Source organism: Mirounga leonina, unplaced genomic scaffold (genome assembly GCF_011800145.1).
Source record: "Mirounga leonina isolate KUSES-001 unplaced genomic scaffold, KU_Mleo_1.0 Mir_174, whole genome shotgun sequence".
In the NCBI taxonomy this organism is placed as follows: domain Eukaryota; kingdom Metazoa; phylum Chordata; class Mammalia; order Carnivora; family Phocidae; genus Mirounga; species Mirounga leonina.
This window is the reverse complement of record NW_023270451.1, coordinates 4,023,337-4,047,966: the sequence shown is the minus strand read 5'-3', so window position 1 is coordinate 4,047,966 and position 24,630 is coordinate 4,023,337. Positions and strand designations below refer to the sequence as shown.

Genomic DNA, 24,630 nt, shown 5'->3' with positions numbered 1-24,630 from the left:
CCAAGGTCACACAGCTAGTAAGCAAAGGCATGGAATTGTGGCTGCAATTCATCCATCCATCCATCCATCCATCCATCCATCCATCCTTTGGAGCAGATGAAGCGCACTTCCGGTGGAGGCTGGGGAGCCGAGCCAGAGCCCTGGCCAGTGGCCTGACTGTTGTTGCTGCAGGATTTGCAGGCCATTATGTTCTGCCAGCCATGAACCATATGGAGCCCCAAGCAAAATAAGTTTTTCAAAGTCTACCAAAATCTGCCTTCCATGGTGGCTACTATATAGGTGGGTTTGCACCCAAAATGACAAAACGAGAAGCAGCATTATTACTAGGTATAAGCCCTCCTGCCAATAAAGGAAAAATAAGAGATGCTCATCGATGAAGTATGCTTTAAATCACCCAGACAAGGGAGGAGCTCCTTATATAGCAGCCAAAATCCATAAAGCTAAAGATTTATTAGAAGGTCAAGCTAAAAAATGAAGTAAGTGTGTGATGAATCTTAAGTTCTTGTTAGTTTATGTATACGAGTGCCAGCTTTTTATAATAAAATGCCTCAAAGCTACAAAAAGAAAAGTGTAGGAAAAGAACAAATAAAAAGCACAATGTAAGGGGCGCCTGGATGGCTCGATCGGTTAAGCATCTGCCCTCCGCTCAGGTCATGATCCCAGGGTCCTGGGATCCAGCCCCGCATCAGGCTTCCGGCTCAGTGGGAGTTGGCTTCTCCCTCTCCCTCCACAGCATCCCCTGCTCATGCTCTCTCGCTCTCTCTCTCTTGCTCTTTCTCTCAAATAAATAAAAAGTAAAAATCTTAAAAAAAACACAATGTAAGAATGAAGAAATAAAACCAAATCAGACAACAAAATAAATCAAAGTAGATTAAGTTTGTCAGTTAAAAGAAATCGTGACATTGGGTTTTTACCCATCGGTAGGCTTCTTATACACATAGGGGCACCTGGGTGGCTCAGTTGGTTAAACAATCCGACTCTTGATTTCAGCTCAGGGCAGGATCTCAGGGTCCTGGGGTGGAGCCCTGAGTCAGGCTCTGCACTCAGCAGGGGTCTGCTTTGGGACTCTCTCTCTCTCCCTCTGCACCCCCATGCGTGCACGCTCTCTCTCTCTCTCAAATGAATAAATAAATCTTTTTTAAAAAGAGAGACATATAAAACATGAGGTCACAGAAAAAATGAAAATAAAAGGATAGAAAAATATATAGTAGGCAAATACTAACCAAAAGAAAGCTACATTAATAGCAGACCAAAAAATAACGAAAAATATTTTCAGCAATCAAAACAATCCTTATGCAATAATGAGAGTTTCAACTCACCCACAAAATATTAAAATTCTTAACTTGTATGCATTTAATAGGATAGCTTCAAAATATGCATAGCAAAAATGAAAGAATTACAAGGAGAAAGAGATAAATCCACTATCATAATGGGAGATTTTAACAAATTTTTTGCAAATTGATAATTGATCAAAAAGACAAAAATATTTAGTAAGCATAAAGAAGATTTGAATAACTCAATTATAAGCTTAATTTAATGGCATGTAAAAATGTCACACTGGTACCTGAAAAATAATAAAACTGCTACATATCAAATCTTATTTTAATATCACTCCTATTAAAGTCTGTGTTATACCTCAATTTTTTTAAAGATTTTTTTTTTATTTATTCATTTGAGACACAGATACAGAGAGAGAGAGCATGAGCAGGGGGAGAGGCAGAGGGAGAGGGAGAGGGAGAAGCAGGCTTCCCGCTGAGCAGGGAGCCCAATATGGGGCTCGATCCCAGGACCCTGGGATCATGACCTGAGCCGAAGGCAGACGCTTAACAACTGAGCCACCCAGGCGCCCCCCACAACTCATTTTGAGGGCAGTTTGAAAAAGGGAAACTCTAGGCCAACCTGTATCCTAATACATCATAATGAAATATTTTTAGGCAAGTCACCACATTAAGAGGGTAAAAGATAAAAACCATATGATTGATAAATGCAAAAAAAAAATCATTTGGTAAAACTTAAAATCATCTATAATAGCAAGAATTTTTACAAAACTAGGAATAAAGACAATTTTCCTAAGAAACCATTTCTACCAAACAATATACTTTTACCTGTAATTGTGACATATTAAAAGTAGTCCCTTTAAAATAAAGAACAAGACAAATAAGCTCACCATCAGTACGTCTGTCAACATTATATTAATAAAGCCAACAAGTAAAACAAGAAACAGAAATAAAAGGTTTAAGAATTTGAAGAGAAAAACAAAACTGACACCATTTTATGATTGTAACTGCTCTCATATTAAGCCGATAAGAACAGATACTATGCTTGATCTTAGCCAAAGGCCAAAAAGCCCTTATAAAAAACAAGCAAACCAAAACTACAGGTAAAAATTATTAGAATCTATAAGAAATTAACAAGATGGTTAGATTTAAGATCAATGTATTAAAGCTGCATTTCTCCAGCACAGCAGCAAGCAATTAGAAAACAATTTATTTTTTTAAACATACCTTCAAAAAAATATCTTTAATGATAACAAAAATCATGGTACCCAGGAATACATCTAGCAAAATATGTATGAAAATTTTATGGAGAAAACTAGAAAATTTCATGAAATACTTGAAAGATCTTTAAAAATGTAGAAATATACTATATTTGCTGATAGGAAAATTCAATATTATTAAGATCAGATTCTCCTCCTAGGGGCGCCTGGGTGGCTCAGTTGTTAAGCGTCTGCCTTCGGCTCAGGTCATGATCCCAGAGTCCTGGGATCGAGCCCAACATCGGGCTCCCTGCTCAGCGGGAAGCCTGCTTCTCCCTCTCCCACTCCCCCTGCTTGTGTTCCCTCTCTAGCTATGTCTCTCTCTGTCAAATAAATAAATAAAATCTTTTTTAAATTTTTTTTAAAAATTAAGAAAATAAGATCAGATTCTCCTCAAATTGTACAATGAAATGCCCACCAAAAATTTCATCAGGGCTTTCTGAGGAACTTGACTAGGTGATTCTAAATTTTTGTGAAGACACAGGGCACCTGGCTGGCTCAGTCAGTACAGCATGAGACTCTTTTTTTTTTTTTCTTTTTTTAAGATTTTATTTATTTATTCATGAGAGACAGAGAGAGAGAGAGGCAGAGGGAGAAGCAGGCTCCCCACGGAGCAGGGAGCCCAATGCGGGACTCGACCCCAGGACCCTGGGATCATGACCTGAGCCGAAGGCAGACGCTTAACCGACTGAGCCACCCAGGCATCCCCAGCATGAGACTCTTGATCTCAGCCTAGTGAGTTCAAGCCCCACATTGGCCATGGAGCCTACTTAATATATATATATATATATATATATATATATATATATATATATATGTCATGATGTCAAGATGTCAAGAATAGCCATGCTGCTCCTGAAAAAGAACAAGGTAGAAAGACTTGCTCAATCAGATATTGATTTATTATATAACTATAATAATTGAGGGGTGTCTGGGGTGGTTCGGTCAGTTAAGTGTCTGCCTTCCGCTCAGGTCATGATCCCGGGGTCCTGGGATCGGACCCTGAATCAGGCTCCTTGTTCAATGGGGAGTCTGCTTCTCCTCCCTCTCCCTCTGCTGCTCCCCCCTGCTTGTGCTCTCTCTCTTATCTCTCTCAAATAAATAAATAATTTTTTTAAAAAACTACAATAATTGAGATAGACCAACCAATGAAGCAAAATAGAAAGCCTAGAAGTATCTAAATGCATTTTTGGGGGCGCCTGGGTGGCTCAGTCATTAAGCATCTGCCTTCCTCTCAGGTCGTGATCCCAGGGTGCTGGGATCGAGCCCCTCATCGGGCTCCCTGCTCCGCAGGAAGCCTGCTTCTCCCTCTCCCACTCCCGCTGCTTGTGTTCCTGCTCTCGTTGTCTCTGTCTCTGTCAAATAAATAAATAAAATCTTTAAAAATAAAAAATAAATGCATTTTTTTGAAAATTGAAATAAGAAATGGCATGGATGGATCAGTTGAAAAAGTATGTGCTAGTCAGTAAATGGTGCTGGAACATTCGGTTGTTGTGGGGAGATAATTCTACATGAGAGTGGTGTTTCTGCACATCTTGTGAGCAGAGACACTAACTGCCTTTATTCCAGGTTGTCCTTTCAAGACTCCTTGTGTAGCAAACAGCCTGGGAAGATAGAGACAGGGCCTCCTTCTAGAGCAAAGAGTAGGTTTGTTTATTGTTCTGTAATAAAGACAAAGTCAACCTGGCTCACTGCCCATTATAAAAGATTCAGGCTCGCTAAGGCTCAGGGTTCCTCTTCTGTAATAAACCCATTACAAGTATCACCGAGCCCTCTTCTTACGGCCTTCTGGGAATGCGGCAAAGGGAACCAACCACTGCCGGCAAGCTGCTTGCCTAGTTGAGGACGATGAAGTCCTTTGTCTCTGACCGGGAGTCTCGTATGTTCTGCCGACATCCAGAGATTGGGGCAGGCCAGCTTCTTAGTCTGCCAGTAGGATTAAGATCACAGTGCTTCAGTTATCCACTTGAAAAAAAAAAGGAAATGAGACATCTGACTCACATTGTACACAAAAATCTACTCCAGATGAATTAGGACTTAATTGTGAAAGGCAAAAATTTAATTTTTGGAAGAAAATATGGATAATCTCAGAAAGGGGAAGGATTTATTGAACAAAAAACAAAAATCATAAAGGAAATCATTGATAAATTCAAGTAGACTGAAATAAAAGACTTCTGTTCAACAAAATATTCCATAAAGAAAACTAAAAACCACAAATTAGGAGAAGAGGTTTATTAAATACATTACTAATAAAGGTTAACAATACAGAATATATGGAGAACTCTTAAAAATCAATTTCCTGGGGCAGCTGGGTGGATCTGTCGGTTAAGTGGCCGACTCTTGATTTTGGCTCAGGTCATGATCTCAGGGCCCGGGGATCGGCCTGCGCATCGGGCAGGCTCTGTGCTCAGCAGGGAGTCTGCTTTAGGATTCTCTCTCTCCCTCTGCCCCTCCGCCCACTTGCTCTCTCTGTCTCTAAAATAAATAAATTTTGGGACGCCTGGGTGGCTCAGTCTGTTAAGCGGCTGCCTTCAGCCCAGGTCATGATCCCAGGGTCCTGGGATCGAGTCCCATGTCGGACTCCTTGCTCAGTAGGGAACCTGCTTCTCCCTCTCTCTCCCTCTGCTTGTGCTCTGTCAAATAAATAAAATCTTTAAAAAATAAATAAATAAATAAATAAAATAAAATAAAATAAATAAATTTTTTTTAAAAAATCGATTTCCTAAAAGTCAAAAAAAAAAAAAAGGAACAATGACAAAAGGTATGTACAGGAATTTAACAAAAAAGAAAACATGGGGGCGCCTGGCTGGCTCAATCGGAAAAGTGGGTGTAGAGAGTACTTAAAAATAAAATCTTTAGGGGCGCCTGGGTGGCTCAGTCGTTAAGCATCTGCCTTCAGCTCAGGTCATGATCCCAGAGTCCCGGGATCGAGTCCCACATCGGGCTCCCTGCTCGGCGGGAAGCCTGCTTCTCCCTCTCCCACTCCCCCTGCTTGTGCTCTGTCTGTCAAATAAATAAATAAAATCTTTAAAAAAAAAAAAAGAGAACACTTATTATTGGGGTGCCGGGGTGGCTCAGTCGTTAAGCGTCTGCCTTCAGCTCAGGTCATGATCCCAGAGTCCTGGGATCAAGCCCCACATCAGGCTCCCTGCTCGGCGGGAAGCCTGCTTCTCCCTCTCCCACTCCCCTTGCTTGTGTTCCTGCTCTTGCTATCTCTCTCTCTGTCAAATAAATAAAATATTAAAAAATGAATAAATAAATAAAATCTTTAAACACACACACACAAATGGCAAACAACTGACAAGATATTCCACTGGTAATCAAAAAATGCAAATTAATCTCAAGTGATAATATTCATTTTACTGCCATAAATTACAAATCTGACTGTACTAAGCATTAGCACGGCTGTGCAAAGTGGGGTGTCTTATACTATTGATGAGAGTAAAATCTGGTATAATCACTTTGAAAAACAACTTGGCATTGTCTTGCAAAATTGAACATTATTGTTTTTGGTTTGGCTTTTTTTTAACATTTTTTCTTTTCCTTTTGTTTTTTAAATAGGTAATACCTTTCTTTCTTTCTTTCTTTTGAGTAATCTCCGTGCCCAATGTGGGGCTTGAACTCACAACCCAAAGAACAAGAGTCATGTGCTCTATCACCTGAGCCAGCCAAGCACCCCAAAACTGAACATTTGTCTACACTAAATTCATCAATTGTATTACTAGCTTTATATGCTGGAGAAATTATTGTACAGAAACACCAAAAAAAAAACATTCATCAATAGAGAATAGATAAATTGCGGACTGTTCAAATTTTATTTTTCAGTTAATTAATATTACTATAAGCATCGAAATGAATAAACCAAACTCATAAACCTCAACATAAATGATTAGATTAGATTAAATATATAATGCTGAGTGGGGAAAAAACAACTTGCAGCAGATACACTATGGCTCCATTTTTATAAATCGCAAAAACTAGCAAAACTAAATTATATATTGTTTAGAGAGAAATGCGTATGTGGTAAAACTATAAAGATACAAGCATAGGAATGATAAAAACAAATCTCAAGATTGTGGTTACTGGGGCGCCTGGCTGGTTCTATAGGTAGAGCATGCAACTCTTTTTTTTTTTTTAAAGATTTTATTTATTTATTTGAGACAGAGAGAATGAGAGACAGAGAGCATGAGAGGGAGGAGGGTCAGAGAGAGAAGCAGACTCCCTGCCGAGCAGGGAGCCCGATGTGGGACTCCATCCCGGGACTCCAGGATCATGACCTGAGCCGAAGGCAGTCGCTTAACCAACTGAGCCACCCAGGCGCCCCGAGCATGCAACTCTTGATCTCAGGGTTGTGAGTTCATGCCCCACATTGGATGTAGAGTTTACTTAAAAAAAAAAAACAAACCTGAAACAAATAATACTTTATATGTTAATAAAAAAAATTTTTAAATAAGAGGGTGGAGAGCAGAGGCAGGGAGACAGGAGGGAAGGTGCTGGCTGAAACCAGAACAGAGTTGGTGTCGCAGACTGGATTTCCTGGGAAGCCAACTGGGAAAGATCAGGGTGTGAAAGCAGACTCTCAACGTCAGCACCTGTGAAAGGGAGGCAGCAGGGTGGGCAGGAGCAGGTGGGCTGGGATGAGGGAAGCAGGCTCACGGAGGCCTCGGCTGACCCATAGGGAGCACAGATGCTGGGATGGTTTTCCAGGGTTGTCCTGCAGTACATGAGGGGCTGGGGCCGCAAGCATCCGTCACTTTATGTGGGTTGCTTGGCCCCAAGAAGGGGGTGTGACCTCAGGTGTGGTGGCTGTCTTCAGCTGAGGAGAGTTTCCAGAGAGGGCAGAGGGCTGTGAGGTTCTAGCCACCCAGCAGCTGTGGGAATGAGGCCTGGTTCTGAGGAGGGCCCTGGGGGCACTTCACGGCATCTACGACAGACAGGTGTCTTTAGAATATGACACCTGTTGGTGGGTTGAATGTGGAAGAGGAAGAAAGAGAGCTACTGATTTTTTACTCTGAAAAGGGATGTTGGTTCCTGAGGTAGGAAGAAGAGGAGGAGGGGGAAGAGGTTAGAGAGATGGAAATCCAAAATTATTATGGGAAGACTGCTGAGGGGGGTGGAGGCGACAATGAGGTTGGGTGGGCTGACAGGATAATAGCAATGATAGCCGGTATTTGGACAGCACCATATAGCTTACAAGTGCTTCATGTCCATTCATGGCCGTTTTGTCCTCACAATACCCCTGTGAGGTATTATCATGCCCATTTAACAAATGAGCAATCTGAGGCTCAGAGAGGCTAAATGATGTGCCCATAAGATCACAGAGGATTGGGCGCCTGGCTGGCTCAGTCAGAGGAGCGTGCGACTTCATCTCAGGGTTGTGAGTTCAAGTCCCACGTTGGGTGCAGAGATTATTTAAAATAAATATTAAAAAGAAAAAAAAAAAGATCACAGAGCATGGTCTTGACCACAGATGTCCTCACTCCTTATTTTGATAAAAGCTTTCAGATACACTTTGGCTCTTACTGGTCTGTGGGCAGGAGGTAGCCTGCGTTTGCCTTTCAAAAGTCATGTCCTGAAACTTCAGTTTTTGGACGGATTAGCTGGATTTCATTTCTTCCATGCTGGTTCCCTGTGATCCTTCTAGAAGAGACTAATAATTTGCATATGATAGCTACAAAGAAAAAAAGAATGCATTTCTAAGTCAGTTTTTCATTTTGAGAACATTTAGCATCCAGGCACAAATGTACTGCCTTCTCTAAAATAAAACGTTAATTCTTTTTTTTATTTTATTTTGTTATGTTAATCACCATACATTACATCATTAGTTTTTTATGTAGTGTTCCATGATTCATTGTTTGGGTATAACACCCAGTGCTCCATGCAGAACGTGCCCTCTTTAATACCCATCAGCAGGCTAACCCATCCCCCCACCCCCCTCCCCTCTAGAACCCTCAGTTTGTTTCTCAGAGTCCATAGTCTCTCATGGTTTGTCTCCCCCTCTGATTTTTACCCCCTTCATTTTCCCCTTCCTACTCTCTTCTTTTTTTTTTTTTTTTTTTGTTTTAACATATAATGTATTATTTGTTTCAGAGGTACAGGTCTGTGATTAAATGGTCTAACACACTTCACAGCGCTCACCACAGCACATACCCTCCCCAATGTCTATCACCCAGCCGCCCCATCCCTCCCACCCCCCACCACTCCAGCAACCCTCAGTTTGTTTCCTGAGATTAAGAATTCCTCCTATCGGGGCACCTGGGTGGCTCAGTCATTAAGCATCTGCCTTCAGCTCAGGTCATGATCCCAGGGTCCTGGGATTGAGCCCCACATCAGGCTCCCTGCTCCGCGGGAAGCCTGCTTCTCCCTCTCCCACTCCCCCTGCTTGTGTTCCCTCTCTCGCTGTGTCTCTCTCTGTCAAATAAATAAATAAATAAAATCTTAAAAAATAATAATAATAATTCCTCCTATCAGTAAGATCATATGATACTTGTCTTTCTCTGATTGACTTACTTCGCTTAGCATAATACCCTCTAGCTCCATCCATATCGTTGCAAATGGCAAAATTTCATTTTTTTGATGGCTGCATAATATTCCATTGTATATATATACCACCTTCTTTATCCATTCATCTGTCGATGGACATCTTGGCTCTTTCCATAGTTTGGCTATTGTGGACATTGCTGCTATAAACACTGAGGTGCACGTACCCCTTCGGATCCCTACATTTGTATCTTTGGGGTAAATACTCAGTCACGCAATGGCTGGGTTGTAGGGTAGCTCTATTTTCAACTTTTTGAGGAACCTCCATACTGTTTTCCAGAGTGGCTGCACCAGCATGCATTCCCACCAACAGTGTAGGAGGGTTCCCCTTTCTCCGCATCCCCGCCAACATCTGTCATTTCCTGACTTGTTAATTTTAGCCATTCTGATTGCTGTGAGGTTTCGTTGAGATTTTGATTTGGCTTTCCCTGATGCCGAGTGATGTTGAGCACTTTTTCATGTTTCTGTTGGCCATTTGGATGTCCTCTTTGCAGAAATGTCTGTTCATGTCTTCTGCCCATTTCTTGATTGGATTCTTTGTTCTTTGGGTGTTGAGTTTGATAAGTTCTTTATAGATTTTGGATACTAGCCCTTTATCTGATATGTCATTTGCAAATATCTTCTCCCATTCTGTCGGTTGTCTTTTGGTTTTGTTGACTGTTTCCTTTGTTGTGCAAAACTTTTTATCTTGATGAAGTCCTAATAGTTCATTTTTGCCCTTGCTTCCCTTGCCTTTGGCGATATGTCTAGGAAGAAGTTGCTGCAGCTGAGGTCGAAGAGGTTGCTGCCTGTGTTCTCCTCTAGAATTTTGATGGATTCAATTCTCACATTTAGGTCTTTCATCCATTTTGAGTCTATTTTTGTGTGTGGTGTAAGGAAATGGTCCAGAATAAAACATTAATTCTCTCTCCAAGATAGGATTCCAGTTAGATCATTAAAATCCATCCTATGAGAGGTGCCTGGGTGGCTCACTCTGTTAAGCATCCAATCTTGGTTTCAGCTCAGTCATGATCTCAAGGTCCTGAGATTGAGCCCCAAATCGGGCTCTGTGCTCAGCGCTGAGTCTGCTGGAGATTTTCTCCCTCTCCCTCTGCCCCTCCCCTGCTTGCTCTCTCTCTCTCTCAAATAAAGAAATAAAATATTTAAAAATCAAATCAAATCCTTGAAATCCATTCTATGAGAGCCAAACCTTTGTGAACTGAGATGAGGAAATGCATTTACCTTACTTCCTGCCACTCACTCTCTTAAATAAAAAGCTGGGAATTCCCTTCTAACGGGTGAGATCTATTTCATGATCTCAACACAAGTCAATGGGCCCCGGGGCTCAGATAGCAGAACCAACCTGTGGCTCAATCCTAGTTTCCAGAATTGCTTAAATACTGGCCTTTCCTCTGGCATGAACTGAAAGGAACTTTCCCTGAGGACTAAATTGGCAACTCTCTTTGCAGTTATGGACTAAAGGCTAATTTTTGGCCAAGCCAAGATGGTGAACTGAAAGGATCCTGGAAGTATGTGGATGTGATGTTATCTTGTGGACAGTTTCCCAAGTCAAAATATTTACTTGAAATTTTAGCTTCCTCCAAAGCAGGAATTCCCAAAATTTTAGAAGCAGCTTCCTTATCAAAGCTTTTACACTTTTCAGGTCTTTTGATTTTAAAAAAAGCTCGTGATTCTTTGCTAGATGATTAAAACCCATTTAGAATTAAATACAGTTGCCCTGATCCTGTCAAAAATGATTAAGTTGCTTCCTAGAGCTTAGTTTACCGAACAGATTTAGAAAGCAGTTGGATTTCTTAAATTGATTTGTACTGCCATCTAGTGGTATATTTCCATTGCAAATTTCAACGCCCTATAGTGCATTTCCGTCCGTCCAGTGGGTTACTCTTAAAAACATTGTAGAATCAAGGGTTTATGCTTGCAAATATAGACAGAACTAGCTCCTCTGTGAGCATACAAGTCCTATCATATACCTTGTAGGCTAAGAAAAAATCTTTAACATAAATATGGAGCTCCCAACAGAGATCCTCTTAAACCACAGAGGCTCCTAATGTTAACTTTTTTTTTACTTTTATCTTTAATTTTTACAATAAGTATCCCACATAAGTTGTTTCTTTCTCCTAGATAAATAAGTACAATCCTGGCTGATTAATAATCACTCCATTTGGAAAGGCAGAATTGTGTAAAGATTAAACACACGAGAACTGACATGATGCTGTCTGGGCTCAAATCCTAGCTCAGAACTTGCAATCTATGTGCCCTTGAACTAGTTATAAGACACCTGCATGCCTCAGTTTCATAATCTGTGAAACAGGGATAATCATCAAGTCTACCTCATAGAGTAGTGTAAGAGACACTACACTCAGCCCAGAAACTAGCACAAAGTAAGTGCTCAGTGGAAACACAAGGTAGCATTACATCCATAGATCGCTGGGAGCCTAATTTGCATAGCCCCTCAGGATGCTGGGATAGCAGAAGAGCCCCAGTTGTATTCCATTCGCAAATAGATCTTTAGACACAACAGGACCCGTGGTCAGGTCTCTGGATACTAGAATTACCATATGATCCAGCAATTCTAGATAAACACCTAAAGGAATTGAAAACAGAGACTCACACAGGTAATTTGTACTCCAAAATTCACCACAGTATTATTCACAATAGCTAAAAGGTGAGAACAACCCAGATGTCCATCAGCAGATGAATGGATAAATAAAGTGAGATCTCTACATACAATGAAATAGTATTCAGCCTTAAAAAGGAATGAAATTCGGGACGCCTGGGTGGCTCAGTCGGTTAAGCGTCTGCCTTCGGCTCAGGTCATGATCCCAGGGTCCTGGGATCGAGTCCCGCATCAGGCTCCCTGCTCCGCGGGGAGCCTGCTTCTCGCTCTGCCTCTGTCTCTCTCTCTGTCTCTCATGAATAAATAAATAAAATCTTAAAAAAAAAAAAAGGGGGCTGAAATTCTGATATATGCTAACATACACGTGGATGAACCTTGGAAACATTACAGTCAGGGAAGTAAGTCAGACACAAAAGAATAAAGGTCTGATTCCACAATATATGAGGTACCTGGAATATTCAAATTCACGGAGACAAGGAGTAGAATCGTGGTTACCTCGGGCTGGAGGATTGAGGAAGGGGGAGTTATTGTTTAATGAACAGAGTTTCAGTTTGGGATGATGAAAAAGTTCTGGATCGGAACTAGTGGTGACGGTTGCCCAACAATGTGAATGGGCTTCATGCCACTGAAACTGTACACTTGACAATGGTGGAAATGGTAACTTTTATGTTACATGTGTTTTACCACAATAAAACAAAATAGACAGGGCCAGAGACCTGGCCACACATTCCTTGTCCCCAGGAGGGGGACATCATTACATACCAGCACTGGCCGAGCGTCCCTGGTGCACCACCAGGGGACAGGGATCCTAGGATCCTAGGCAGCGGGCACGAGCACCTTCAAGGAGGCGCCACAGCCTTCTGACTCCTGCCCTCCATGCACACACGCACGCGTGCATACACACACGCACACACAGGCACACACAGGTACACAGGTCTCTTTCTGTGTTACCTTTTGACTCTTGGAGGAGGACAAAGGGGCAGCACTCTGGAATCCTGGAAAGCTACCAGGTCTTATGTGACAGACTCTTTGACCTGGGCCCTTCTTTTCCCCTGAGACTATCTTGGCCTAGGAAACCAGAGTGATGCTTTCTTTTTTTTTAAGATTCATTTATTTATCTGAGAGAAAGAGGGAGAGACTGCGAGCAGGGGGAGGGGCAGAGGGAGAGAATCTCAAGAAGACTCCTCACCAAGTGTGGAGCCGGAACTGGGGCTCAATCCCACAACCCATGAGATGATGTCCTGAGCCGGAAACCAAGAGCCTGATGCTCAACCAACTGAGCCACCCAGGAGCCCCTGGGTTATGCTTTTAAAAATACAAAAGTGGGGGCGCCTGGGTGGCTCAGTTGGTTAAGCGACTGCCTTCGGCTCAGGTCATGATCCTGGAGCCCTGGGATTGAGTCCCGCATCGGGCTCCCTGCTCGGCAGGGAGTCTGCTTCTCCCTCTGACCCTCCCCCCTCTCATGTGCTCTCTCTCTCCTCTCATCCTCTCTCTCAAATAAATAAATAAAATCTTTAAAAAAAAAATACAAAAGTGGGGGCGCTTGGGTGGCTCAGTCAGTTAAGCATCTGCCTTCAGCTCAGGTCATGATCTCAGGATCCTGGGGTCGAGCCCCTGCTCAGTGGAAGTCTGCTTCTCCCTCTCCTTCTGCCCCTCCCCCTGCTGTGCTCTCTCTCTCTCTCCTTCTCTCAAATAAATAAATACAATCTTTTTTTTTTTTTTTTTAAGTATAAAAGTAGGGGCACCTGGTTGGCTTAGTCAGTTAAGCAACTGACTCTTGATCTCAGCTCAGGTCTTGATCTCAGGGTCATTGGGCTCGATGCTAGGTGTAGAGCCTACTTAAAAAAATAAATAAAAATAAAATAAAATAGAAGAATGAAAATACCCCCAAAAAGTGTATGTGATTCTAATTTTCACTTGTAGGCGGAGCAAAGAGTAAATGTGGACAATCTCGATGCCTATTGATTAATGCCGAGAAACAACTTAAATGAACCAGTGAACCAAAAGATAAGCCAGATCCAGAAGCAGCTGTGGCTCTCCCCCAGCAGGGGACTGGAGGTGTGTGAGACCGCTCAGCAGATGGAGAGCTAAAAACCCGCTCTTCTACACTTCATACTCAGAGTAATTGCATGTATGAAAGGAGCCAGGGACAAACAAAACCAAAAAGGCTCTTGCCCCAAACCCTACCAAGAAACTGTCTGCTTGGAAAAACAGGTTTGTCCCAGCATTTTGAAAATATCTTATAATGAGGCTCACACTTTTTTAAGTGTATAACCCAGAATGTATTGGTCATCTATTTTCAGTGTATTGGGAGGATTGTATGTCTACTATCTATTGCCATGTAACAAAATACCCCAAAACTTTGTGGCTTAAAACAACAATCATTATATCACCTGTCACATTCTCTGTGGGCCAGGAATTCAAGCAGGGCACAGCAGGGATGGCTTATCTCCACTCCCGGCTGCCTGGACCTCAGCTGGCAGCTTGCAGGCTGGAGGCTGAAATCACCTGAAACCTTGTTCATTCACATGTCTGCTGGTCGATGCTAACCGTTGACTGAGAGTCAGCTGGAACACTCACATGTGGCCTCCTTATGTGCCCTGGGCCTCCTCCAACATGGTGGCTCGGATCAAAGGGCAAGCATCCCAAGAGAGAATCCCAGTGAAAACCTCGTGCCTTTTATGAACTAGGCCTGGAAATCACACATCATCACTTTGGCCGTATTCCATGGGCTGGTAAAGTTTACAAAGATCTGCCAAAATTCCTTCCAAGTGGAGGGGAACAAGATGGCCCCCAAGGAACCCTGCCTCCTGGTAGTCACAGTCTTGCATAATCTCCTCCCACATTCCACCAGGGTTGGTCTAAGTAACCAACAGCATACAGCAGGAGTGACTCATAAGTCATTTCCAAAACTTGGTTTTAAAATACTGTGACTTCTGTCTTGGACTGTCGCTCTTATCACTCACAGAAGACGCAGCTGTCATGTTTTGAGGACATTCAGGAAGGGTATGGAAAGCCTACATGGTAAGGAACTGAGATCTCTAGGCAACGGCCAGCAAGGAACGGTACCCACCAGCCACCATATGAGTGAGCCGGGAAGCTCCGTGCTCCAGCCCCGGTCGAGCCTCTCAGTGACTGAGGCCCCGCTGAACAGCTTGGCTGCAATTCCAGCTATGTGCTCCTGGGTTCTTGACCCTCAGAAACCACCTAAGATAACAAATGTTTATTGTTTTAAACTGCTACCAGAAGGGGTCGTTTATTACACAGTAATAGTATCTGTGTTACCAGCGGAAGAGCTGGAGTTTTGGAGACCTCCCTGAGCCTCAGGTTTCTCAGGAGCAAAAACGGAGATACCACTTACTCTAAAGCTGCATAAGGAGCTAAGGCAAACAGAACAGAGAATATTCCTCTTTGCAATATTTTAAAGCTAGAGTTAAGAATTCCCTCAGACTGCGGCGCCTCGGTGGCTCATTCAGTTAAGCATCCAACTCTTGATTTCGGCTCAGGTCCTGATCTCAGGGTTTTGAGATAGAGCCCTGCGTCGGGCTCCATCCTGGGCATGGAGCCTGCTTAAGGTTCTCTCTCTCCCCCTCTCCTTCTGCCCCTCCCCCTGCTGCATGCACACACACTCTCTCTCTCTCTCTCTCTAAGGAAAAAAGAAGTTCCCTCATAACAAGTAGCTCTTTGACAATACTAATAGGTGATAATTGCACATCCAGCATTATAACAATAATGATAACAATAATAGTAATAATTCCTTATTTCACGCCAGGCTTCATGCTGAGCACTTAAATTTCAGGTACAAACCTCTTGTACTATTCAGCTATATTTTTATTCTTTCTATAGATACATTAGAAAGAGTGTAGCATTAACATTATTTATGCTTAAGTTTTGTTTCATAAGGGCACCCAGCTGGCTCAGTCAGTAGAGCATGCAGCTCTTGATCTCAGAGTCATGAGTTTGAGACCCACATTGAATGTAGAGTTTACTTAAAAAAATAAATAGGGGTGCCTGGGTGGCTCAGTCAGTGGAGTGTCCAACTCTTGGTTTCTGCCCGGGTTGTGATCTCATGGGTTGTAGGATCCAGCCCCACATTGGGCTCTGTGCTCAGTGGGAAGTCTGCTTAAGGATTCTCTCCCTCTGGGGCACCCGGGTGGCTCAGTCGTTAGGCGTCTGCCTTCGACTCAGGTCATGATCCCAGGGTCCTGGGATCCAGACCCGCGTCGGGCTCCCCGCTGCCTGCTTTCTCCCCCTGCTTGTGTTCCCTCTCTCGCTGTGTCTCTGTCTGTCAAATAAATAAATAAAATCTTAAAAAAAAAAAAAAGGATTCTCTCCCTCTGCCCTTCCCCCCACTCTCACGCTCTAGTGTGCTCTCTCTTTAAAATAAATAAAACTTTAAAATAAAATAAAATTTTGTTTCATAGAAATGATACTTTATTTTTTTTTAAGATTTCATTTATTTGAGAGAGAGAACAAGCGGGGGGAGGGGCAGAGGGACAGGGAGAAGCAGGCTCCCCGCTGATCAGAGAGCCCAACACAGGGCTCGATCCCAGGAATCTGAGATCATGACCTGAGCCCAAAGCAGACGCTTAACCGACTGAGCCACCCAGGCACCCCTAGAAATGATACTTTGAAAAACCCTATCTGCTTAGAGTATAAGAAAGTAGTTAAATTATTAAATAAATCACACAATGTATTTCAGCTGTTTCCCATATATATATATACACATAATCATTCAATAACCCATATATGTGAGTGTGTGTGTGTGTGTATATATATATATATATATATATATATTTTTTTTTTTTTTTTTTTAAGTAGGCTCCACACCCAACCTGGGGCTTGAACTCAGGACCCTGAGACCAAGAGTCACACAATCCATCAACTGAGCCAGCCAGGTGCCCCCATTCAATAACCCATAGACAAGTATTTATGGGGTATCCATTATACCGAAGAAATGTCCTAGGTACTGCAAGGTATGAAAAATAGTCTAATGAATTATCTTTGTCTTTAAGATATTTACAGACTTCTTAAGGTAAAATAACATGAAAACCTAAATACTATAAGATAACACTATAAATGAAGTTGCAAGTAAGTGAATAACTAAATAACACAGCAAACCAGATTGGCTTTGAAGGTATCTAGGCCTTAATCTCAGATTCGCTGTTTTCGAGCTTTGTGGATTTAGGATTTAGGCAAAATTACTTACCTGTCTTCCTCAATTTCTTCATCTGTACAATTGGGCTAATAAGGTATTTCTTAATGAGATGTCTCACAGGGTTGTTGTAAGGACCAAAATATATATATCATATATAATTATTACATATATGAGATATATATATATATATATAGTGTCTGATATAGGAGGAATGCTCCTTTTCTAATATACAGATGATAAGCTATTAAGAAGAAAGAAATATTGGGGTGCCTGGGTGGCTCAGTCGTTAAGCGTCTGCCTTCGGCTCAGGTCATGATCTCAGGGTCCTGGGATTGAGCCCCGCATCGGGCTCCCTGCTCAGCGGGAAGCCTGCTTCTCCCTCTCCCACTCCCCCTGCTTGTGTTCCCTTTCCCGCTGTGTCTCTCTCTGTCAAATAAATAAAATCTTTAAAAAAAAAAAGAAGAAAGAAATAAACCAGGCTGGAATATGGAGTGTGTGGGAGATACAGAGAAAGTGGTTCTTGATTTGGCCTTAAGACCAAGCCAGTTTTATTTATTTATTTATTTTTGAAGATTTTTTTTTTTAAGATTTTATTTATTTATTTATTTATTTGAGACAGAGAGAACGAGAGAGAGAGAGCACATGAGAGGGGGGAGGGTCAGAGGGAGAAGCAGACTCCCTGCTGAGCAGGGAGCCCGATATGGGACTCTATCCCGGGACTCCAGGATCATGACCTGAGCCAAAGGCAGTCGCTTAACCAACTGAGCCACCCAGGCGCCCCTATTTTTGAAGATTTTATTTATTTATTTGACACACAGAGAGATAAAAACAGAAGCAGGGGGAGTGGGAGAGGGAGAAGCAGGCTCCCCGCTGAGCAGAGAGCCCCATGCAGGGCTCAATCCCAGGACCCTAAGATCATGACCTGAGCCGAAGGCAGCCGCTTAACCGACTGAGCCACCTGGGCGCCCCAAGCCATCACGTTCTGAGCATATGCAGGAATTGGAAGGACAGCCTTGACATCTCCCTGCCACTAGGACACTGCCACCAATAACAATTCCACTCTCTTTAATAAGGCATAATAGAACAGATCCTAATAATGGCTGACCTCGTGTGGTGCTAACGGCTTTGTGTGGATTAGCCCACTTAGTCCTCACAACAATGTGTGAGGTAGTAATATAGTTACCAACCCATTCTACAGAGAAAAAACTGAAGCTCAGAATTTAAATAATGTGCCCAAGGTCTTGTGGTTACTGAGCAGCAAAGCTGGGTCTGAACCCCACCCCCACCCTCAGTCTCACTCCAGACCCTGGACTCTTAACTGCTGTGTTAAGCTTTTCACTGGTTAATCAGTGACGCATTATTCATTCTACTTAACATTTTCCCCACAACCTAGCCAAATCTCAAGACAACTGAACAGAAATCTCTTAGGGAAGGTAAAGTAATTTTAAATTAGCTCAAGTTAATATTCAACCAACAAAACATTATCTGAATATGTCCCAAAGTAATGATTCTTAACCTTTAGGGGTCCCTGACCTTGAAAATCTTACAACAATTGAGGACCCTCTTCCTAGAAAGATGTACATATATACACAAATATAAAGTGTGCATAGAATTTCAGGGATTTCCCAGAGCCCAGGGAGGAACCCTAAGTTAACACCTCTTGACCTCACAATTTCCAGAGGAGATAAAGCCCCTCCGGAGTGCACATGGTCTGGGTGTGGGGGGGATTTCACATCCACCTCCCAATGACCTCATTAGTAGAGATAATCAAGGGGCAGGAAGCCACTCTGCCTACATACATATTCAAATCACAAACTCTCTCTTCAACCACATACATTTTATTGAATAAGGATCTGAGTTCTTGGCAAGCCTCCTGGTATGGGGCTGCTGATGCTTCTGTTCTGTGAGTGTACGGGGAGTGGGCTGTGGGTCGGGCCTTCTGGAGGAAGCCTGTGTGGCCAGATGGTGTTACTGCTGCCCCCCATAAACGACAGTCGCCACTGGCAGCCAAGGGACCAAGAAAAAGCCAGGCTCAACCCATCTCCAGTCCCGTCCTCCAACAGCCCGGCCCCATGGGTCAGAAGCCAAGTCAAAAGCATAATAAACTGTTTCTCTCCCCCAACTCTGGGTTTAGCAGTAGTGTCTTTCTCCTCTAACTTTCTTCTGCGCTAGGAACAAAACACAGACAATATGGTATAACATTAAAGAATGAGCTTAGCTAAGGGATAGATGTAGGTTCACATCCTAGCTTTACCACTTGCTCAGGCTAGTTACTTAGCACCTCTGAACCTCTGGTTTTCTAGCCTAGAAAAGGTAGCCACTCATGTTTAGAGTCCAGAATTGTTCAGAGGATTAAATAACAATACACTTGGGGCGCCTGGGTGGCTCAGTCGTTAAGCGTCTGCCTTCGGCTCAGGTCATGATCTCAGGGTCCTGGGATCGAGCCCCGCATCGGGCTCCCTGCTCCGCGGGAAGCCTGCTTCTCCCTCTCCCACTCCCCCTGCTTGTGTTCCCTCTCTCGCTGTGTCTCTCTCTGTCAAATAAATAAATTTTAAAAATCTTTTTAATTAATTAATTAATTAATTAATTAATTAACAATACACTTAAGTTCCAGGCACATAATAAGCACTTAATAAGCAGCCGCTAAAATCAGACCTCATGGTGTGTCTGGCTATCAAATTTCCACCAAGATTAGTAGCCTCCTTAGATGGGTGTGTTTAAGTCCTTGAAAATCAAGAGCTATTGTAATCTCCAGGAAATATAAATGATCCATAAATCCTAAATCCTATAGGTCAGAAGCCATAACCGCTTCCTTCAATTTCTCACTGTTCCCGGCACAGAGCTTGGTGGACAATTAAATGTTGGCAAGTACATGCGGGCCAGAAGTTACTCTCGGAGAGCCAGGATCATCTTAGGGAATTAACAAGTGGAGCAGACTTCCTGTTCACTGTCAGAAGACAGGGTCAGTGTTAAATCATGACTACACTGAAGAGTGCTCTGTGCAGGGGAGAGGCTTGGTCTTCTGAAGTTTTCTTCAATCCTTTGGTTGCCTGAAAGGAGTTGGCTGCAATGATTCTTAACCTTTAGGGGTCCCTGACCTTGAAAATCTTACAACAATTGAGGACCCTCTTCCTAGAAAGATGTACAAGGAGCTCTTCATCTCTTAACTTGGAGGTAAAGGAAAGGCCTTGGGGAAATCAGTTGGATTTATTTATATCCTGTACCTTAAAGCAAACAAACAAAAAAGAATTTAAGGGGCACCTGGCTGGCTCAGTCAGAAGAGCATGAGACTTTTGATCTCAGGGTCATAAGTTCCAGCCCCACACTGGGGGTAGAAATTAATAAAAATAATAATAAACTTTTAAAAATTTGAAGAGGATTTACAGTGAAAGATACAATAGACTTAACAAAATAGAACCCAGGATTAAAGAAAAAAGGAGAAGCAGATGTGATGCCCCCAAAACGTACCACAGTTATAAATCTGACTCTACGTTTCTTGAATAAAAAGAGAGACAATAAGTTTCCTGGCTCTCATCAGAAAAAAAAATAAAATGCCAGGGCACCTGGCTGGCTTGATGGGAAGAGTGTGCGGCTCTTGCCCTCGGGGTCGTGAGTTCGAGCCTCATGATGAGTGTAGAGATTACTCAAATAAACTTAAAAAATTGGGGCGCCTGGGTGGCTCAGTTGGTTAAGCGACTGCCTTCGGCTCAGGTCATGATCCCGGAGTCCCGGGATCGAGTCCCACGTCAGGCTCCCTGCTCGGCAGGGAGTCTGCTTCTCCCTCTGACCCTCCTCCCTCTCATACTCTCTGTCTCTCATTCTCTCTCTCGCAAATAAATAAAATCTTAAAAAAGAAAAATTTTAAAAATAAATAAAAATAAATTAAAAAAAATAAACTTAAAAAATTTTTTAAAAAAAAGGAAAGAAAAGAAAATGCCAATTTGTATGGGGAGACACAACTCTTTCCTGGCATTCAATTCTGGTGAAATTTTCTCGTACGGCACGTACATAAGGAAATACAGTCACACCAGGTTCTGTCTTCAACAACCGTTTTACAGTAAATAAGTGGTTTTCATGTGGCTACTTACCATAATGACCTGAAATAAAACGCCACCTCAAGGAGGATGATCAGAAAACACCAGGGTGTGGAACATTCTAATGTGGCTTTGTGTCTTCAAAAAGTCAATATTGCAAAAATAAAAGGTGAGGGAACGTGTTCAAGATGAAAAGATACAGGATACTGAAGAGACAGGACCATTTCCAATGTGTGTGTCTTGGCTGGTGAAGAAATTTGAATATGGGCTCTTCGGTGATACAGGGAATTATTGGTAGATATGATAAGGGCATTGTGGCTATCTAAAGGATGCCCTTCTCCCCTTCATTTACTTTTGGAAATGTATCCTGAAGTATTTTTTTTTTAAAGATTTTATTTATTCATTTGAGACTCAGAGATACAGAGAGAGCATGAGTAGGGAGAGAGGCAGAGGGAGAGGGAGAAGCAGGCTCCCTGCTGAGCCAGGAGCCCGATGCGGGGCTCGATCCCAGGACCCTGGGATCATGACCTGAGCCGAAGGCAGACGCTTAAGCATCTGAGCCACCCAGGCGCCCCGATCCTGAAGTATTTTTTTTTTTTTAAGATTTATTTATTTATTTATTTGACAGAGAGAGACACAGCGAGAGAGGGAACACAAGCAGGGGGAGTGGGAGAGGGAGAAGCAGGCTCCCCGCAGAGCAGGGAGCCCGATGCGGGACTCGATCCCAGGACCCTGGGATCATGACCTGAGCCGAAGGCAGTCGCTTAACCAACTGAGCCACCCAGGCGCCCCCGATCCTGAAGTATTTAGAGGTGACTCTGAAATGGTTCCAAAAATAGACAGATACATATCAATGGAATGATATCTTACAAATTTCCCTATAAGAAGTGAGAAAAGGAAGGTGCGGGGGAATATCTACACGTGCCAGATAGAAAAGCCTGCAGGCTACCATGGGCATGCCAGACTGGGAGGAATGAAACTGTTATCGACAGAATTAAGGCTCCGTATGGTGAAGTCTAAAGCCCCCGGACCTCAGAGTGTAACCATATTTGGAGATAGGGTAGAAAGTGAGATAATTAGGCTGGACCCTAATCTAATATGTCTGGTCTCCTTACAAGAGGAGGACATTTGGACACAGACCCGCACAGGGAATGATGTGAAGACACAGGGAGAAGACAGCCAGCGACAAGCCAAGGAGAGAGGCCTAGGACAGATCCATCCCTCATGGTCCTCGGAAGGAACCAACCCTGCCCACACCTTGATCTCAAACTTCAAGCCTCCAAAAAACAAACAAACAAACAAAACAAAACAAAAAAACTTCTAGCCTCCAGAACTGTGAGAAAATAATTTTTTTAAGATTTTATTTATTTATTTGAGAGAGAGAAAGTGAGCGAGAGAGAGAGAGAAGGAGCGGGGGGGGGGGGGGCAGAAGGAGAGGGAGAAGCCAACTCCCAGCAGAGCAGGGAGCCTGACTCAGGCTCGATCCCAGGACCCCAAGATCATGACCTGAGCTGAAGGCAGACGCTTAACCCACTGAGCCACCCAGGCACACCTAAGAAAATAAATTTCTATTGCTTAAGCCAGCTTTAGCAAACTTAGTCACCAAAGCCCAGGGTCTTTCCCATCTACCTGCCCAGCAGTCTGGTGACTGCAGAATCCACACTGGGCAGGGCATGACAGTGAGGCCCTGTCAACCTGGCAAACAGAGTTCTGGCTCATCAGAAAGCAGTGGCCCTGTGTAGACTGGGGTGTGTCCATGCACGCACACACACTCCCAGATCCCAGAGCACCGCCATCCAAGTCTGACACATGCTGGTCCCCTCCCTTTCCTAAGTGCTTTCTGGTCTTCTGTCTTAAAAATTAAGAAACACATCTGTGTGTGCGCGTGCATTGGGGAAGAGGGAATCTAGCTCTAAAAACCCTTTGGCTAACATTTCTTTATGCTAATTAATCATTGATATCTAGCACTTAGAATTACAATTGATATTCGGGTGCTATGCTGCCATACTTGATTGTTAAAATATTTATGTAACTTCTTCGCACTTGCTGATAAATAGCCATTACCCTCCTCATCACCCCAGCCCCTCTCTGGAAATTCCCCACCATCCAGCAGCTAACGAGTCAATGCCTGGTACCAAAAGGCCCTCCAGAAGCTGCTCCCACAGTCTTGCCCTCTATTCTGGTAAGAAGGACGCTGTCTCTGCCCTTGCTAGTTGTGACATGCTTTTCAGATTCATCCCTGCTTTGTATGCTCCCAGCACTGTCCTCTAAATTCTTTAGGATGCATTATTTCACAACAACTCCAAAGCATATACTGTTCACATTTCCTTTTGCATGTGAAGAATCTGAAGCTCAGAGAAATTAAGTAATTAGCCCAAGTCACAGGCAGAGCTAGAAACCCCTGCTCCCTATTTTCTGACTGTACCCCCTGGGATTGGTAGGTCAGAATTATTTTATCCTTAGACGAGGGGGGAAAAAAAGAAACCCAAGCAGCCAGAAAGAGTTCAGAGGCTGCGCCCCGGGTCCTGGGGAGTCTGGGTGTCCTCAGGGCTCCCCTTTTCTCCAGGTAAGATGTTCCCCTATGAAAGCACAGGGGCTGGCTCATAGTAAAGATTCACAAAGAACAGGCAGTCCTGCGAGCAAACAGCTTTCTAAAGTTCCCGCGACGGAAACGACTGGAACTCCGGAGGGCCCCTCACCTGCAGTGACCGTATCCCTGGGAGGGCGAGGCAGGAGGGAGCAGGTGGGGGTGACCCATTTAACCTTTCAAAGCAGTAGCAAAAGTCTGCGTAGCTGTCTGAGGACCCCCGCCCCCGCTCATGCCCCTGAGAGCGTTGCTGCGGGGGACCCTGCGCTCCAGTCCCCGACCGCTCGCCGCCCACTGCCTGGACCCTCGCTCAGACCAGGCAACACCGGGAGGCCCGCGATTTCCTGGCGACCTTCTAACTTCACTCTTGCCTTTCTCGCGGCACTTGACCCCTGTTGCCTGCAGACTCACCCTAAAAACCAGTCCTGCTAACCAGCTGGCGTGCGTACAATAGCACCCGGAGGGCAAAGTCATGGGACTGAAACCAGAAGAAAACGTATTCCTGAGAGGCGCGGGGGGCAGCTGGAAAACAGAAGGAGAGAGAAAGGAAGGTCAATTCCTACCTCCTACGGGACCCGATTAACTGGGCATTTCAGAGCAAGAGTCGCTAGACCTAGGACCCCTCCCTCTCCTTTTTTTTTTTTTTTAAGATTTTATTTATTTATTTGACAGAGAGAGAGAGCGAGAGCAGGAACACAAGCAGGGGGAGTGGGAGAGGGAGAAGCAGGCTTCCCGCTGAGCACGGAGCCCGATGCGGGGCTCGATCCCAGGACCCCGGGACCATGACCTGAGCCGAAGGCAGACGCTTAACGACTGAGCCACCCAGGCGCCCGACCCCTCCCTCTCCTAATGAAGGCAGCTCCCTGGGGTTCCCAGCACCGCTCTCCGGAGAAACCCCACCCCGCACACAGGCTTGGAGACGGAAAGCGGTGCGGGCGGGGAGCGTGGCTGACTTGGGCGGTCAAGAGATGCTCCTCGGGCGCCTGGGTGGCTCAGTTGGTTAAGCGACTGCCTTCGGCTCAGGTCAAGATCCTGGAGTCCCGGGATCGAGTCCCACATCAGGCTCCCTACTCAGCAGGGAGTCTGCTTCTCCCTCTGACCCTCCCCCTTCTCATGTGCTCTCTCTCATTCTCTCTCTCTCAAATAAATAAAATCTTT

The 24,630-nt window shown here is 43.8% G+C and overlaps 2 pseudogenes; one reads left to right on the top strand and one right to left on the bottom strand.

The window, feature by feature from the left end:
* The first annotated feature begins 146 nt into the window (after positions 1 to 146).
* On the top strand, positions 147 to 475 carry LOC118021314 (annotated as a pseudogene).
* Positions 476 to 2,228: 1,753 nt separating this feature from the next.
* LOC118021451 lies at positions 2,229 to 2,351 on the bottom strand (annotated as a pseudogene).
* Between the last annotated feature and the right edge of the window lie 22,279 nt (positions 2,352 to 24,630).